The following is a 16,977-nucleotide window of genomic DNA, read 5'->3' as shown; positions in this document are numbered from 1 at the left end:
TAGAGATCCTCATCTCACCTCTGAGCTTTGGTCTGACTCTCATGTTCCCCACACAGAGTGGTTTTAGAGGGAGGGGCTCCCTCCTCTCTGTCCTCACACTGATTCATAGCTGAGCCTCCACCTTCACACAAACACAACAAAAAGATTCATTAACACAGGATTTACATCAGAGGACACAATCATCATCATTACTGTCATTAACTTCAGCCTTTAACTCCCAACAACAAACTGTTTGACTTTTCTGTCTCCGTGTTGATTTCAGTCAGATTGTGTTATAAACAGAGAACATTCCTGATTCATGTTAATCCCGATCTTCAATGTTATACATTGGCATTAACACTTTATTTCAAGCAAACTCAGATCACCATTTACTTTTTACAGTGCAAGTTGAAGAATTATGGATCTTTGACACAGTTATGATCACCATAACTTGGCACATTTTGAGGTCTACAATTTTAATGAAATACATTTTTGAGGGCCAAATCTTTCCTTCAGAAGCCAAGTAAAAAAATAAAAACAACACAAAAACAAAAAGAACAATTACAACTAAACCAGTCTGACCTGTCAGGAATTGCCAGACCAGAGGAGGTGGTTCTCTCATCTGATGAATATGATAAATCTTAAACATTTGTTTCTTTGACACATTATTTAAATAGTGTGTCTCCACAACTTAACATAGAAATCAGTCTGATCTGTCAGTAATCAGGAAGTTTCAGAGAAACGTATCTCAGATCTGATGGTGCTTCTTCTGTCTGTCCAGTAGATGGTGGTATCTGAGTGTGGGATGTGTTGATGGAATTGTGATTTAATTCATGTAAGCTTATTGATCGAACAACTCATAAAAACAAGGAGTGCCGCTTCTTGGTTTTGTTATTAATAAGCAACAGAGCTGAGACAATGTTTTCAGGAGATACAGACCTTGAATATTATATATATTCAATCAGTGTTCTTATGGATTAAAATGATAAACAATAAAAAACAATTTTCCAAAAAAATATTGTTGGCTCATCTTAGCTCTGGAACAAAATGGAAAGATTTGACATTAATGTTACTGAACCAGTTTTCTTCCTCATTACAGGAAACAAACAGGATGTGATGAAGTTCTACTATCTGTCTACTAGATGGTGATAAACAATGTGGGAACATTTTACATTAAATCAGTCACAGTGTGGAGAAATCAAACAGTTTCTGCTGAACAAAACTGGTCATATTAAAGTGCTGCCTTTGTTTCTTATTGTTTCTAAATGTATTGGAAGACAAATGAACCGAGGAAACTGAAGTCAAACCGAGTTCAGAGGCCTCTTAGCCAGTTGACCAGTTCTGAGGAACCTCCATCAACATTGCTCACAACATTAGTGTGCGATGCTGCTGGAGGAGGAGAGGGGACCCTGCTGCTCTCTACACTTGATGATCTATCCCAATCACACAGGGTTTCTTAAAGAAAACCAGCGAGCAGGTGATGTTCACAGAGTCTGTTACCATGGTGATTGTCTCAGAGTTTAAATACCCCTGTTTCAGGAACCGATAACTCAGTTTCCCCTTATCTCAGGGTTAACACACTCAGTTATCACAAACCCGCTGTCAGCCAATCAAAGAGAGTGTATCTACCGAACAGCCAATCAAAAAAATTGCACTGCTGTATCCGGGTGAGATTTTGATATTCCGCACATATGCTACAGAAGAAGACAGACACTCTGAGAAATGGGAGCCACTGACCCCCGTGCTGACGGCCTCAAAAAAAAAAAAAAAAAAGACATAAACACACCTGCACTAAAATGCTGAATTCTATAAATATCTTTATTTGTATGAATTTATGCGTCATTTGTCAGAGCTCAATTTCACTCTGAACTCACTTCAAAACTTGAGAGCCCTGACTGTTAATACGGTCTGTTCTCAGCTCAGCTGGAGTTTTTCTCTGTTCGTCAAAGTGAACTCTGACCTCCATGTCTCAGTGTCTCAGTGTTACAGAAGTCCACTGTGAGTCTTCGTCCCTCCACAGTCCACAGGGACAAACTGACAGTGAAATAATAATAATGTTAACCCTCACCGGCCTCAGCCTTCAGTTTCCCTGCTTCTGCTCCGACAGCTTCAAAATGGAGGCTGAACTCTGAACACTTTTCCTTTCAGCTGCTGCGGTTACTGGAAGTCACACGACCCTCTGTGTGTGTGTGTGTGTGTGTGTGTGTGTGTGTGTGTGTGTGTGTGTGTGTGGTCACCAGGGGCACGTGTGGATTCCGCCTTGTTTGATGTGCTGCACTAATGGTGATAAGTATTGGTGGTCTTATCCATCGCCTCCCTCAGTGACCTCAGCTCCGCCCCCCCCCCCCCCCTTTTTTTATTTTTTATTTTGCATTTATTGTAATTTACTTACTTTTTTAAAATTTACTTTTGACAGTGTTAATATTTTGATAACGTTTTAAAGAAATTTAATAAATATATTTTAACTGCCATCCTGGTTTTTGTCGTGCTTTAAGCCTTTTTCCCTTTTAAGCCTGCCATTTTAAATAAAAATTATCATTATTTGTTGAGAACACGTCTCTGTACTTTTTTATTCAACAAGGAACCTGTTTGTGCCTTCTTTTGTTGATCTCGGGTTTTTGGCGTTGGCGTTGTCTCAACCAGTACTTACATCTACACCACTCCGCTACAGTATGTTAGCATTAATCGGACATAACGGACTTTATGTTAAGATAAAATAATGGCAGTAATTCTGGGTTAAAATGACTTTGTTTGCTATTTTAAATATGTGGGTGTTCAGTCATTTATGTGCACATGGTGTATAATGTTTAATCCTTATTTGTTAGTTTTACAGGAAGCTTCATCTGGGAGTGACAAACAGCTTGAATGAAGAACATTTCCCTCATTTGGGGAAATCTGCCCATCAAACACTGCACGTTCAGGGAGGGCAGAATAAATAGAAGTGAATAACTTCTGAGCTTTTTACACTTATTCTTTATACGGGGACTCATGTGACTTGGTGAAATGCTGTCTGTAGTCTGTCAGGTCGTTTTAAAGAATTACTGTCAGCTTCAACTGTTTTATATTCAGATAACGTTGATGTTTTCTTATGAAAACAGCTGACATCAGGGAACAGCGGCGGAAAATCATGACACCAAAAAGATGTGAGAAGTATTTGTGGTTTTATACTGTTAATGACAAAGATACTCTTTCATTTTATTATTCTCACTTTCGGTCTAAAAAAGCCGAGTCCAGTCGAGGAGAGCCGAATCTTCAGAGAATCCGTGCAGACAGGGGGGTTATTTTGATGGACACACCATGAGGCCAATCACATGAGAGGACAAACTGATGTTTTCACAATAATATTCAGCTGCTAAATTGACATAGATATGAAGTTTTACAGGTGACCAAGAAGAGACGTTTTCTTTGCTCTACAACGTAACTTTGTGAAAATAACATGTGGTTGTTTTCTGATCCCTCCTTCGTTTCTTCATGTCTTCTGTTTGTGTCTCTCTCTCGGAGTGATGTTGTTACTGAAGCCGACTCTGACCCCTCACTGAGCGGGTCGGTGCGGAGAAACACTCCGTTACCTCCGACAGCTGAGCGGTATCGCTTCTCGGCCTTTTGGCTAAGATCAAGTGTAGTATCTGTTCTTATCAGTTTAATATCTGATACGTCCCCTACCCGGGGACCATATATTAAATAGATTTTTGGAACAGGGAGATGGAATAGGGGCTTGCTCCGTCCACTCCACGCATCGACCTGGTATTGCAGTATCTCCAGGAACGGTGCACTCCCTCTGTGTGTTCAATACAAGTCCTGTTCAGCTCAACATCACCTTAAACACATGATGTTGTCTTCATGTGTGTAACGCTGAGTGTACAGAGTGTTCATGTTCAGTTTATGGTTTTAGAATCAGTGATGCATTCATGTAGAAACATCAGTTTAATGTTGCTGATTTCATCAGGTTATATTCTGCTGACCAGACTGAATCAATAAAGTTTTGTTTCAACACGTCATCGTTTAAATGTTGGTTGTGTTTTGCATTTGTCAGCTGAATCCACAGAGTGACTGAAATGATGAAGTAAATCCAGGAAAGGAAAAACATTTGGCTCTGAATCTCAATGTAGATTTGAACAAAGAGCTCCAGCTGAAGAAAACAATGCTGTCTGTTTCCAGATGATGAAGAACTCAGTTCTCAGTTGATGCTCAGTTATCTCCATCTAGTGGACAGATGGTAGAAGTTGACTCCTGAAAAGAGGAAGTGACTTTTCCTCAGATCAAACTGTTGAAGGAGAACGAGCAGCTTCTTCCTCACTGACTCACTCAACCTCTGTCTCCTGGGTTTGGATTTAGGTCTGGGTCTGGGTCTGGGTCTAAGACCAGGTGGGCCTGCTCAGAGTCTCTGTGTTGGATGTGAGCTGCTGAAATCTCTGAACACCATGACACAGATAATATCAGTCTGATGTGTCATCTGTGATCCAGATGTTGTCAGCAACAAACAGATGTTCCTGACAGAAGCTGTGCTGATTCACTTCAACCAGCACATGAGCCTCTTTCTCAGGAGCACACACAGAAAAAATAAGATTTTCTATTCCAACAATATACATGATGTCCTCGTGTATGAATGAATGTTTCACTGATGCAGATTTTTTCAGAACAACATCAACAACTAATAACTCCACAACGAGACTGTGTGACATCACTGAAGATCAAAGGCATTTCCTGTCTTTCATTGATCTCCAACATGACACAGATGCATACGTCACACTATCTCACGTTCGCTTCAAATGGTTGAGCGCATGCGCAGAGAGACACAGACAGAAATGTCTGACTGGACTGATCATTGTAACTTTGTGTTATTGTTGTGTCTGATAAGTTAAGGTCCATAAACTTTCTATAAAAGTGGATGTGGTGGTTAAAAAGTACTGAGACTTCCACCTGCAGTCTATATAATGACCACCACTGGTTGGAAAATGAAGTCAGAGTGTAAACAGTTAAAGCTCCTTGATGGTGACGCATGTCTCAGGGACATGTGGGATCCTCGTTAGTATAGTGGACAGTTACGCAGAAGCTCAGTGGTAGAACATTTGTCTCTGAGTGTCTCCTGCCAAACTGCAATTTTGAACAAGGGTCAGTGTATAAGTCCCACCTACCCCAAAAAAATGCTGGAAAAATACGCCCGTCTTTAAATTTTCAAATGAAAAGTCTCCATCTGATGTTCTTTTCATTTAGACTCCATGCAGGCTGTTCATGATTACTTTGTTTGTGTGTGGCTGTTTTGAATGTATGATCTTTTTTGTTCATAAAGAAAGGCTTTAATAAAGATCAGAATGAGAAGGAACATTTCCTCCAGTTTGTCACACCCCACCTGTCATGTCTCTATTCCCCACCAGTGGGGTGGAGCCCACACTTTAAGAACGGCGGCCCTATAAGCATCCAACAGCATCACTGAGTCAGAAGCAGCACAGTGACAACTGTACACATTACTGGAGGAAGAGATAAATGACATTCTCCATCTATTTGAGTCAGTGAGGAAACGTGAAGAGAAGAAGCTGCTCGTTCTCCTTCAACAGTTTGATCTGAGGAAAAGTCACTTCCTCTTTTCAGGAATCAACTTCTACCATCTGTCCACTAGATGGAGATAACTGAGCATCAACTTAAAAATCCTCAGGTCTTCCATGTGTGAACTATAATACCAGTGAATTAAACAAAATACGTCCCTGGGTGGGCTCGAACCACCATCCTTTCAGTTAACAGCTGAACGCGCTGACCGATTGCGCCACAGAGACAAGATGACCAGTTCCTGTTACAGCCTGCTGTTCCAGCTATAATTATCCTAAATGTTGCTCCTTTTGTGTCTCACAGAGATCCTGCCTGTTTGGGAGAGCGTTACATTAAAGATTTAAAGGTCCCTGTTTCAATCCTGGGTTTCAGCAGCTGTTGTGGGTCCTTTTGTTCGCTCCCCCAAATGAGCTATTTCAGCACAGCAGACAGTAGAAATGACTTCTCATTATTGCTTCCATGACCTGGAAGTGGAACTAAAGGTGTGTCCCTATCACCGGCCTTGATAATGATAACTGAGCACCAGTGAGTGCTCTCATCCTCTTAGAGTCCGAACAACAGCACTCAGCTGTGTTATATTTTAAGGCTGTGCAGAGAACAGAGATTCTCAAACATGCTGCATCTCTCCCCAAATGGGAAACTTGGTCCATGAAAAAAAACTAACCGTTGCTGGCAGGATTTGAACCTGCACAGGGAGTTCTAGTCCATCGCCTTAGCCACTCAGCCACAACACCCACCTGCAGGAAAGCTCCCATGACTGAACATTTTCCAGCCTGGATAGTTTCCTCCTCAACTGTTACCTGTTACTGTCACATCCACAAACATGACGAGGTGGCTGAGTGGTTAAGGCGATGGACTGCTAATCCATTGTACTCTGCATGTGTGGGTTGGAATCCCGTCCTCATCAGTGTTCAGCTCACTTTAGTCTGTCTATGTTGCACCATTCTGTTCTGTGTAGAATTATTCTAAATATCTGACTTTAAGTCCTTCTTGAATGATCTCGAAATTACTCAAGTTGTTGGTACACAAACAAAGAAATACATAATTGTGGTCTTCACAAGTCGGAACCCTGAATAAAGTGGAGCCATGTAAACGAGAAAACAAGAACAGAGAACATCCTTAAAAAGGCGTCAAGAGTCTTGAGGCAGGTGAGGCCTGCTTGTGGTAGGTCCATTGTTGGAAAGTAAATTCCCATACCAGGAGTCAAACCCAGGAATCCTGACCACTAGACCATATGGGAGATGTTAGCATGCTGTATTTAACACATTGTAGTGCAGGTGGATGTTGCATGCAACCATTTTTGTGGACTGAACTTCCATCAAAGACTAGCATAGAAACAACAAGGTAAAGGTTTCTGCATCATTGTTGAGTCAGTCCAACAGCAGGCTGAGTCACAGCTACAGAAAGAACAAGAACAGTCGCACCACACAAGCATTTCAAAATAAAGCCAATTTAGATAATTTTATTTGTATCTTTAGCTCAACAAACCGCAACAATGTCGTGAGGCTCTATCCCACATCGGTAACTCGAAGCGATGGTGGCCACTGGTGCAACATTGGTTTGATCCAGCCACGTGAGTTCCCGTAACCAGTTTCATTAAAAAGGACTGTGATTTTGAGAATTCACATGCACTGGTGGTATAGTGGTGAGCATAGCTGCCTTCCAAGCAGTTGACCCGGGTTTGATTCCCGGCCATTGCAGTTTAATTTTTGTCTTACTTTTGTTTTCCTTCCTGAAATTGGTGTGAAATTCCTGTGGAGGCCATGACAAAAATAATGGGAGGAGTCTTTGATCTCTGTGATGTCATTAGAACCTTTGTGACATCACAGAATCAGCATCTCCTTTGATGGTTACTGATGGAACAGGAAAAGGTCAGACCCTGATATAATCTTGTGAATCCACAAGTATGCCTTTCTTTGTTTGTGTACCAACAGCCTGAGCTCTGGTTCTGATGGTGTGGTGTTTTGTTTTGATGAAATTATGAATTAACCTTCAACAGGCTTCAAAGACATTTAGAGATCATTCAAGATGGACCTAAAGTCTGACATTTTGGATAATTTTGCTGAGAAGAGCAGGCTGCAACAGGGACAGACTAAAGTGAGCCGAACGAGCTGATGAGGAGGGGATTCAAACCCATGCATGCATCACCTTAACCACTCGGCCAGAGTGGCTGTTCTGGAATCCAATGCTCAGAGTTCAGGGATAGACTCAAAGTTCGTTGAAACTGATACCTGGAAAACCCCCAGGTGCATGATAACATTTTTATGTTATGGGGTCAGTCACCTGCATTTTTCAATAAAAAGGCGTTCCCTGACCGGGAATCGAACCCGGGCCGCGGCAGTGAGAGTGCCGAATCCTAGCCACTAGACCATCAGGGAGTGTGGGGACACCAATACAGCCATTTTTATGGACTTAACTTCCATCAAAGGCGAGCATTTCAAATCAGTCAAATTAGATCAGTATCCAGCACACAGGAAGACTCTGTGGCGCAATGGTAGCGCGTCTGATCGTCTGTTCTCATTATTGCTTCCATGATCTGGAAGTGGAACTGAAGGTGTGCCCCTCTGCCTGCCCTGATAATGCTAACTGATGATCAGTGAGTGCTCTCATCCTTTTAGATGAGTCTGAACAACAGCACTCAGCTTGGTTTTCATTGATAAGAAACAAACTGGCAGTGGTGGGATTTCTTACCGGAGCTCAGGTAAGAACTCTACAATTGTCTTTTCTCTTTTTGCACATTAAACTGTGAAACTTAAGTTTGCTACATCTAACTCAGCTGTACTCAGTCAGCCTGTACAGATGATTCAGTAACAGCTAAGTTATATTTAGTCCAACAACTGCTGTCCATTTCTACCACAGGGAGCCACAGGCTTTAGAGTTTTCAGTCCTAACCCTTGATTGTCAAGCAATCATATTCCCATTTTATGCAGATTTTTCATCCACAAAAAGTTGTCAGGAGTGGGGTTCGAACCCACACGTCTATTCAGAGACTAGAATTCCCCGCTTCACAGGAAGTAGTGTAACTTAAGTCTGTCGCCTTAGACCACTCGGCCATCCTGACATGTTTCCAGCTGCTAGTCTCTGATGAGGAAACAGAAAAGTTAATGCTAGCTCATCCTTTCTTCATGGACTACAAAGATCTGACATCCAAAAATTCAAAAACACCCACAAATAATCATTCCTGTATTACAACTTTTACCTGAGTTGAGCAGATGGAAATTCACTAACATCACTAACATCATTGGCTGGATCTCATATCAATCAGATATTTCTTTATTTGGACCATGTGCTTTGACCATCAGGGGACAGTTTGTTCTGTCACATTGCTCACAATATTTAAACAAAAAGCCCCATATGTATTCCAAAGCAGCCCAATTTCCATCTTGTGAAACCCAATTTCATCAAAAGAAGCCCAATCTGGCAACAAATTAGAGCAGTTTAAACAGAATTATCACATAATTTGTCCCTCACCTGTCTCTGTGACACAATTATCAATGTGTTCGGCTGTTCACTGAAAGGATGGTGGTTTGAGCCCACCCAGGGACGTGCTTTGTCTTATCCACTGGAACTTTAGTCGACACATGGAAGATTTGATCTGGAGAAGGTGTATGACCGGGTTCACAGGGATGTTCTGGAGTATGGAGCCATCCCATCACCATATGACAATAAGCTTCCCTTTCCCCGAGACAACTACAGGGTGTAACAGATGTACAGCTGTGGTGAGGACGGGTTACAGGTCTGTAGCTGGAGGACTTTGGCACCATCGGCCTGATTTTGGGATCTCAGGAAGGAAAACAAACGTAAAGTTAAATTGTAGACACACAGGTAAACTGCAATGGCCGGGAATCGAACCCGGGTCAACTGCTTGGAAGGCAGCTATGCTCACCACTATACCACCATTGCATGGAAATGGCCAAAATCACAGCCCTTTTGTATGACTCAGAGTTTATTGAACCTCCTACCTGGAACACCCTGCAGGTGCATGATAACATATTTATGTCATGGGGTCAGTAAAGAAAGGCATTTTCCCTGACTGGGAATTGAACTCAGGCTGCACAACCATTTTTATGGACTGAATTTCCATCAAAGGCTCACATACTGAATTAGAACGCTGTAAGTGGAAAGAATAGTTTAGCTCTGACTTTTGATTGCACATCTGGTGCCAGTAGATGCATCTGTGAGGGTACCGACTGAGACTTCAGGTGCATGATAAGTTTAATCAATGACCTGTATTCAAAGCCATTTTCCCCGTCACCCACATGTATACTCAGGTAAAGTATGATATAATTACTCACCCTGGCTTCAGTGACAATGTGGTCAAACATTCCAACAGCCATGCGCCCCCTCTTTGCAGGGAGGATTCTGGGGGTCAAGGGTGTATCTGTTGTCCATTGCAACACAGACAGATACAGACAAAAAAATAAACAAACAAAATGATCCAGACAAACAGTTGGACGAACAAACATGTTTGTTAAAAATGTTCTGATATGTTTATGACGCCACCGTAAACATTACTGTCTTAGTGAATGATAAATGTGGTGGGAAACATGTTGAACTCAAAGCATCTCATAAACGCGGTGTGTAACATTTTGAATGCCATTAAAGTCTTGCTGCTAATGGCTCGTTGGTCTAGGATGATTCTTGCTGAGGGTGAGATTCTCTTCTCCAGATGCTGCAGGTAAAGTTTTTAATTCAGGAATTGATGTTTTTGAATGTCAGATCTTTGTAGTGGGTTCGAATCCTGCCTGTCCATGTTGGTCCTTCTTGAACATTCTCTAAATATCCTTGAAACCTGTTTAAGGTTAATTCAAAGTTTATCTGGATGGACTGTATCTGCTTTCAAAGCTGTTGTCAGATCTTTCTGTTTTTTCTACACAACTCAAATACCAGTTAGTCAGCAAACTATGATGAGCCAAGTCCACTGTGACAACTAACAAAGGATTTTCTTGAGCATAAAATAAACTGTCACATTAATGTCCTGAATGTGCTGTGTGTATATAATGAGGTTCATCAAAACAAAGTCAGAACCAGAGCTCAGGCTGTTGGTACACAAACAAAGAAAGGCACACTTTATATGCCTATTATATATTCTGTGATGTCACAAAGGTTCTAATGACATCACAGAGATCAAAGACTCCTCCCACTTTTTCTCATGACCTCCACCATAGAGTGCTGCCTGCTGCAATAATGCTGCCTTTAATAGAAGTTTAGAATGATGAATGAATACATTTTGATGAAAATTTGAAATGTCTGTTTTTATGTTTATCACTTGTTAGGATCCCTGTTAGCTGTCACTGAGGAAGCAGCTACTCGTGAGAGGAGGAGGCAGACTCAGCACTAAAACTATTGAAATCTGCTTTAATTCCACTGCTAAGGAAAACTGCTGGGAGTTAAAAAAAAGCAAGGTTAATACTGAAGTATGTTTTCAAGACTGAAGATGTCCCCTCTTCAGCTAGTGCAGCTTCAGTATGGCATTGTTACTATTGTAACTATGTCATCTTGAAATACAACAACTTTGGATAGTGAACAGCTAGCTGTTGCTAAAAAGCTGTTAGCAGAGGATGGTTTCGATCCATCGACCTCTGGGTTATGGGCCCAGCACGCTTCCGCTGCGCCACTCTGCTGTACACCACCCCAGATGGGACTGCTATTCCAACCTTACAGCAGTAGAGGTGAAAGAAAATCTGTCCTTTCACACAGTGAAGGTTCCAATGTGAAACCTTAACCTGTAGACAACCTGTTTTGTCCACTCCACACGTGTGAGCAAGTGCAAACTCTGAGCCTCCATGTGATCTTATCAGATCGTGGTCATTGTGTATTGGAATGACTGGACTCACTTTGATGGGCAAATTTTTCAGCTTCTGTCGTCAGAATGGCTGAGCGTTCTAAGGTGCTGTGTTCAGTCCTCGCAGTTCAATCTTCGTTGGTGGTTGCGTTAGTCTTTCCATGTTGCAACAACAACATACATACAAACATAAATGTTAGTGAGTGTTATTTTCACATTTGTTTTTACTTCTTCTACGATACAGATACAGATGGTTTCAGAGAACAACTGCAGAGATGACCCTTTCAAACCCACGCCTCCAGAGGAGACTGCGACCTGAACACAGTGCCTTGGACCGCTCGGCCATCCTGACTGTTTTTGTCAACCAGTGGAGCCCCCTGCTGGTCATTGGATAGACTGCAGGTGGAAGTCTCAGTACTTTTTAACCTGCTCATAACCAGGCAGTGTTCTGCTGGGTAAGTTTGGGTCTAAAAAAAGAAAGTACTAATCGCCCAACGTGGGGCTCGAACCCACGACCCTGAGATTAAGAGTCTCATGCTCTACCGACTGAGCTAGCCGGGCTGCTAAAGCTGCAGAAAATGATCCTAAAAATTCCCAAAAAATACAGACTGTTTATTTTTATTTTGTTAGTGTGGGTTCGTACTTCACAAATCCGGCCACGTCTGAGTTAGCACAACTAGTTTCATTATAAATTCTGATGGCCACCAAAACAAAAATCACAGATTCAAATTAAATCAGATTCATTCATATATATTGCCAAATCTTAACAAAGTTGAATCACACTGAATAACAAAAGGTCGTTGTCTCGTTGGAGGGGATCATCGGCATAGGAGTGAAAATTAGTTCCACAACTGAATCATTTGGGCAAAAGTTGAACAATATGGAGACTTTACTTGGGACGGTTGTCTTTGGAAGCTTTTTCACATTGTGAAGCTTTTAAATGTAGTTTATTTTACTGAGGACAAAAGAAAAAGACAGATTGTAAAACATGGACAGTCTGAGATTGCTTGGACATCCTGACTGCACAAAAGAGAGACATTTCAGGATTCCTGATCCAACAAACATTTGGCTCCTTGCCCAGTTTGGTTCTTTCTTCTGTCGGCAGAACCCAAAGTTATCTGGCATGGCCCTGATTGTCTTTGGAGCTTCATTATCAGTGTGAACACATCACAGAATATTTTTTTTTTTAGCTACACTGTGCAAAGTTTATTCAGTTCATTCCAGGAGTAATCCACAGACTGCCAGATGCTCCAGCTGAGGCTTGAACTCACAACCTCAGCATCTCTCTGCAGGTTCCTGTCCACCATCCTTTCAGTTAGCAGCCAAACACACTGGCTCATTGCCCCACAGAGACTTAATGACCAGCAGCTGTAGTTACACTATTTAAACCTCAGCTAGTTTCATGTTGGTTCAAACTGATGTTAAGATATTTGACTCTAGCAGTCATTGTTGGTCGATGTATGCTGGATAAGAGAAAGTGGATTAAACACAGCACGTCTCTCAGTGGGCTCCAAAAGACCACTGAGCCATCCTGACATGTGTGTCCAGCTGCCAGTCTCTGATGAGGAACTGCAAAAAATCCTCCAAAAAATTGACAAAAAACACAGACTGTTATGTGTATTTCCTTCTTCAAATCTTTATTTTGGTCATTTAATATGTTTTGCTGCGTTTCAACTACAGTTGTGTGCTGCTGAGAGACTCTGTGGCGCAATGGTAGCGCGTCTGACTCCAGATCAGAAGGTTGCGTGTTCAACTCACGTCAGTTTGCACTTTTGGTAAACGCTCACATACTCTGTGGTGCAGCAGGACGTGTTTTTCTGATGATCCATTTAATTTCTTCACATCACATTTTCTATCACTATTTCCCATTATTTTAGATGGACACACATCACCATTTGATTTTATTTCAGTTTATTTTGAACAATATAAAAAAAAAAACAAACAAACCCAAAAGTCAGCAAGTTTTATCAATGATATGGAGGGTGGAGGGTTTAGAAAGTAGTTAGAAAGTCACAAATGTTACCTTAAAGGGCATATTGCAGGTTAAGGACCACATTGAATCAATGTTTAAAAAAATAATATTGGAAATGTTTTGCTGGAAAGTGAAGGAGGTAAAATGTCCACAGGAGAAGGGGGGGGGGCAGATCATTGGACACGTCATATAAAGGGCTCGTCCGGGATTTGAACCCGGGACCTCTCGCACCCAAAGCAGGAATCATACCCTTAGACCAATGAGCCCTTGATAAGTTTTTTTAAATTATTGATAAAATTTTACTTTTCATTCTGATCTTTATTCAAGCGTTCTTTATTGACAAGAAAGATCCAACATTAAGAACAGAACAGCTACACACAAACAAAATAATGATGAACAGCCCTTCAAGAAGGGGGACCAGAGGGTGTGTGCCAACTACAGGGTCATCATGAACCTCTGTTTTGGGTGGTGGTTGGATGTTATTGGTTTTTCTTAATCAATATCAAAGTAAATAATGGCAATAAAGGTTAAATAAATAAAGGTTGCAGACCCCTGATCGAGGGGTATGATTCTGACTTTGGGTGCAAGAGGTTCTGTGTGTAAATCCCAGAGGAGCCCCTCATATGATGTGTCCACTGTCTGCAGTTCCACTATTCAAGTGTCAGTAAGTTAGACAACATGAATTCAGGAAGGCTTCTCTGACTTCAACAGGTTCTGTTCAATGTGCTCTAACTGCTTATAAATGTCTCACTGGATCAAAAGCTTTGAGCTACGATAGGCTATGTAATTATTTAAGTTTGATTTGTGAAAATAATCCAAAAAGGCACTTTCACACGGGCAGGTTAGCTCAGCTGGTTAGAGCGTGGTGCTAATAACGCCGAGGTCATGGGTTCAATCCGCATACTGGCCACAAGCAGCATCTCAGAACTTAATGTTGATATCTCCATATACTTCAACACAGTCATTTCCTTTGTTAGTCCAACAATCCATGAGGGGAGAAAAATTCATGGCACCCAGAGTGAGAAGCAAACCCCAAAACTAAGGAGTACAAATGCACATTGCATTTATCATACAAGACGAAAACACTTTTTTTTGGTTATTTATGCACTCAAAAGTTTTACCTGTCGCATGATCTCAGAAGCTAAAGCTGACACACCATGCAGGGGATGTAGCTCAGTGATCAAGATGGATCCAGTCAACTGCTGGTAGAGACGATGGAACAGACGATAAACTGACAACAGGACATTAAAGTCAGTCACACTCAGAGACCACGTGGCCTAAAGGACAAGGCCTCTTAACTTTGTGGTTGGTCAGAAGTGTATTACAGGTGAAGGGAATAAGCAATTTGAAATTTACTAAATATCTTTTTATCTCTCATTTCGGCTTTAACTTAAGAAACAATGCCTGGTATAAAAGGCGTTCATTAAGGAGACATAGAATCTGTGATGTGTTACACTAAGTCTTTGAAAGGACCCACAATAGCTGCTGAAACAGGGACCTTTAAATCGTCAATCTAACGCTCTCCCAAATGAGCTATTTCAGCACAGCACACAGTAGAAATGACTTCTCATTATTGCTTCCATGACCTGGAAGTGGAACTAAAGGTGTGTCCCTATCACCGGCCTTGATAATGATAACTGAGCACCAGTGAGTGCTCTGATCCTCTTAGAGTCCTAACAACAGCACTCAGCTGTGTCTCTCCCCAAATGGAAAACTTGGTCCATAAGAGGAAGTAAACGTTGTTGGCAGGATTTGAACCTGAGCGGGGAAACCCCAATGGATTTCTAGTCCATCGCCTTAACCACTCGGCCACAACAACCACACACAGCAATGCTCCTGTGACTCAGCATTTTCCAGCCTGGATAGTTTTCTACTCAAAGGACAGGGCACCTTCTTGTTGTGAGGAAGCACAGCTTTCAACCTTTGTGGAAGTGACACACAATTGTGAGGAGCACAAGCGTTGACTGACACAGACGTGATTTTAGAAAAAAACTGCAGAGAAACTGGCAGCACTGATGCTGAGCTGCTTAAAGTGTCTTATAAACAGAACATCCTGCATTCAAACCCAGCAGAGCTTCACTCTCAGTGGAGTTCCTGCTCATCACTTCCTGTATTACAGCTTTTACTTGCAGTTTCTGGACAAGAGTTATTAGCACCACGCTCTAACTAGCTGAGCTAACCGGCCTGTGCAGTGATATTTTTTTTTCACTGCAATTTGCAGTGCATTTGTAGTGAACTTTTGCACTGCTTTTGCCATGTCAGATGATCTATGATGTCAGAAGGTCTGTGATGTCAGCTGATTAAAAAGAAATTTCATACTGTATTGAACCCTTAATTCTTCATTTTTAATTCTGATTCATTTGACTTTGTCTGTTGTTTCTGCATCGTTGTTCAGTCAGACCAACAGCAGGCTGCCATCCACAGTTCATCACTTTTATTTTCTCAACATGTCTCAACATGTCTCTGTGGTGCAATCGGTCAGCGTGTTCGGCTGTTATCTGAAAGGATGGTGGTTCAAGCCCACCCAGGGATGTTCTTTGTTTAAACCCCTTTTTGCGGATAAGATCTCTGCCTGTCTTGTGGAAGACTGGGATTTCAATTCCTGAATATTAGAAACTCAGTGCTGCTTGCAATATAAAACACAGCTGCTCTACATGAACAGTGATCACCTCCTGTCTGTAGACAGACTCATCACTGTGCTGGATGAGGCCGATGAAAGAAAAGACCTCCTTCGAGCCGGAGTTGAACCAGCGACCTAAGGATTTCAGCTGTAAGCCTCTACAGTCCTCCGCTCTACCAACTGAGCTATCGAAGGGAGCTGGTCAACCTCTCCTCTTCTTGTCTCCTTTGACTAATGTTTACAGATTTGGGTTCGGGAAAACATGGAGAATGTCATTTATCACAGTATGATCAAATCGATGACTGTGGTCATGGATTTTTGGATCATGGATGGTCATGGATAATTCTGACTGGATAGATAATTTTAAGTGGAATAGCAGGCTGCAACTTAGACAGACTAAAGCAACCACCGACGAGGATGGGATTCGAACCCACGCGTGCAGAGCACAATGGATTAGCAGTCCATCGCCTTAACCACTCGGCCACCTCGTCACGTTTGATGGCATCAAAGGCAGATATTTAGGATAATTCTAGCTGGAATAGCAGGTTGCAACAGGACAAGTTCTGGCGCTGCGTTCAGGTTGCAGTCTCCCCTAGAGGCGTGGGTTCAAATCCCGCTTCTGACAGAAGGTGTTTTTCTTTCACCTCTACTGCAGCAAGGTGGGTTTGTGGACAAAGTTCTTTTGGTCTACTTTTGACCGCCCAAACTTTTAAAAGACCAAAATTCCTTTGACATGTTGAAATATTGCCATTCTGTCCTTAAAATTGAAACAACTTGGTTTCAATCAACAGAAAGGAGGTCTACTGATGTGCCAGGAGCCTTTTCACCTCCACAGGTTTGTGTCGTGTAATCCAAGAGAATTACTGGCAAGCCAGGAGAGACATTCTCTGATGGATGCAGATCCATCCACTCCATCCACTGTGAGCCCCTCAGCCCCAGAATGCTGGAGAAACAGGAAGGAGGAACGCCCTCGACCAACAGTGGCAAACAGCTGTCTGAGTGAAAAACCTCCCCTTGATGTGTGGATTCAAATCCCACTTCTGACAGAAACTGCTTTTCTTTCACCTCAACTGCTGT

The 16,977-nt window shown here is 42.0% G+C and overlaps 12 non-coding genes across 12 annotated transcripts; 3 read left to right on the top strand and 9 right to left on the bottom strand.

The window, feature by feature from the left end:
• Positions 1-3,566: 3,566 nt before the first annotated feature.
• LOC115057762 (U2 spliceosomal RNA) lies at positions 3,567-3,757 on the top strand. Its single transcript, XR_003841952.1, has one exon. It is a non-coding gene; the product is annotated as a U2 spliceosomal RNA (small nuclear RNA).
• A 1,919-nt stretch (positions 3,758-5,676) lies between these two features.
• trnan-guu (transfer RNA asparagine (anticodon GUU)) lies at positions 5,677-5,750 on the bottom strand. The gene has a single exon. It is a non-coding gene; the product is annotated as a tRNA-Asn (tRNA).
• A 1,401-nt stretch (positions 5,751-7,151) lies between these two features.
• Positions 7,152-7,223, top strand: trnag-ucc (transfer RNA glycine (anticodon UCC)). The gene has a single exon. It is a non-coding gene; the product is annotated as a tRNA-Gly (tRNA).
• Positions 7,224-7,829: 606 nt separating this feature from the next.
• On the bottom strand, positions 7,830-7,901 carry trnae-cuc (transfer RNA glutamic acid (anticodon CUC)). Its single transcript has one exon. It is a non-coding gene; the product is annotated as a tRNA-Glu (tRNA).
• A 1,453-nt stretch (positions 7,902-9,354) lies between these two features.
• trnag-ucc (transfer RNA glycine (anticodon UCC)) lies at positions 9,355-9,426 on the bottom strand. Its single transcript has one exon. It is a non-coding gene; the product is annotated as a tRNA-Gly (tRNA).
• Positions 9,427-11,075: 1,649 nt separating this feature from the next.
• On the bottom strand, positions 11,076-11,147 carry trnam-cau (transfer RNA methionine (anticodon CAU)). Its single transcript has one exon. It is a non-coding gene; the product is annotated as a tRNA-Met (tRNA).
• Positions 11,148-11,796: 649 nt separating this feature from the next.
• Positions 11,797-11,869, bottom strand: trnak-cuu (transfer RNA lysine (anticodon CUU)). The gene has a single exon. It is a non-coding gene; the product is annotated as a tRNA-Lys (tRNA).
• Positions 11,870-13,474: 1,605 nt separating this feature from the next.
• Positions 13,475-13,546, bottom strand: trnap-ugg (transfer RNA proline (anticodon UGG)). Its single transcript has one exon. It is a non-coding gene; the product is annotated as a tRNA-Pro (tRNA).
• Positions 13,547-14,116: 570 nt separating this feature from the next.
• trnai-aau (transfer RNA isoleucine (anticodon AAU)) lies at positions 14,117-14,190 on the top strand. Its single transcript has one exon. It is a non-coding gene; the product is annotated as a tRNA-Ile (tRNA).
• Positions 14,191-15,017: 827 nt separating this feature from the next.
• On the bottom strand, positions 15,018-15,099 carry trnas-aga (transfer RNA serine (anticodon AGA)). The gene has a single exon. It is a non-coding gene; the product is annotated as a tRNA-Ser (tRNA).
• Positions 15,100-16,007: 908 nt separating this feature from the next.
• Positions 16,008-16,095, bottom strand: trnay-gua (transfer RNA tyrosine (anticodon GUA)). Its single transcript is given in 2 exon segments — positions 16,008-16,043; positions 16,059-16,095. It is a non-coding gene; the product is annotated as a tRNA-Tyr (tRNA).
• Positions 16,096-16,309: 214 nt separating this feature from the next.
• Positions 16,310-16,391, bottom strand: trnas-gcu (transfer RNA serine (anticodon GCU)). The gene has a single exon. It is a non-coding gene; the product is annotated as a tRNA-Ser (tRNA).
• Positions 16,392-16,977: the final 586 nt, after the last annotated feature.

Source organism: Echeneis naucrates, chromosome 2 (assembly GCF_900963305.1).
Source record: "Echeneis naucrates chromosome 2, fEcheNa1.1, whole genome shotgun sequence".
Taxonomy (NCBI): domain Eukaryota; kingdom Metazoa; phylum Chordata; class Actinopteri; order Carangiformes; family Echeneidae; genus Echeneis; species Echeneis naucrates.
This window is presented reverse-complemented; position numbering and strand designations above follow the sequence as displayed.